The 700-nt window shown below is 47.4% G+C and overlaps 1 non-coding gene across 1 annotated transcript; it reads left to right on the top strand.

Annotated features, from left to right (window-relative positions):
• The first annotated feature begins 236 nt into the window (after window positions 1-236).
• On the top strand, window positions 237-306 carry TRNAA-AGC (transfer RNA alanine (anticodon AGC)). The gene has a single exon. It is a non-coding gene; the product is annotated as a tRNA-Ala (tRNA).
• Window positions 307-700: the final 394 nt, after the last annotated feature.

The raw sequence follows: 700 nt of genomic DNA, 5'->3' as shown, positions 1-700 counted from the left end.
CATGAGCTGCCATGTAGGTCACAGATGCATCCTGGATCCGGTGTTACTATGACTGCGGTACAGGCAGGCAGCTGCGGCTCCAGCTCCAATTCTACCCCTAGCCTGGGAACCTCCATAAGCTGTGGATGTGGCCTTAAAAATGACCAAAAAACCAACCAACCAACAAACAAAAAAAAAAACCACACACACACACAAAAAACAATTTGCATCCACCAGCCCCAAACTCCTGGTCCATTGGGTGTAGCTCAATGGTAGAGCGCGTGCTTAGCATGCACGAGGCTCTGGGTTCAATCCCCGGCACCTCCAACGACCTCGTCCATTTGTTCCGCACTTCCTTGCTCTCAACTCTGAAGAGACAAGACGAGGCGGGAGCTCACAATCCGTGCTGACTGGCGCCAAAGTACGGTCCATTCTCTTCCCTCCTCCATCCCCCCTGGCAACCACAAATCTGTGCTCTCTGTCAGTGAGTCTGTTTCTGTTTTGTAGATAGGCGCATTTGTACAATAAGCTAATGTTTTTAAGGGCTTGTGTGTCCCCTCTCCTGCTAGGTGTGCCATTCCTATACTCAACCTATAAACTCAAGATTTGCCCCCAGTTTTAGATGCTCTTGGGTTATCATGTGTCAATGAGTTTGTTAGTTGGCTATCCCAGTTTGGTATTTGTTTTTTTGTTTGTTTGTTTGTTTTTTGGTATTTGTTTT

This window comes from Phacochoerus africanus, chromosome 10 (assembly GCF_016906955.1).
Source record: "Phacochoerus africanus isolate WHEZ1 chromosome 10, ROS_Pafr_v1, whole genome shotgun sequence".
NCBI classification, from domain to species: Eukaryota; Metazoa; Chordata; class Mammalia; order Artiodactyla; family Suidae; genus Phacochoerus; species Phacochoerus africanus.
Note: the sequence above shows the minus strand (reverse complement) of the source record. Positions and strands in the feature narration are given on the sequence as shown.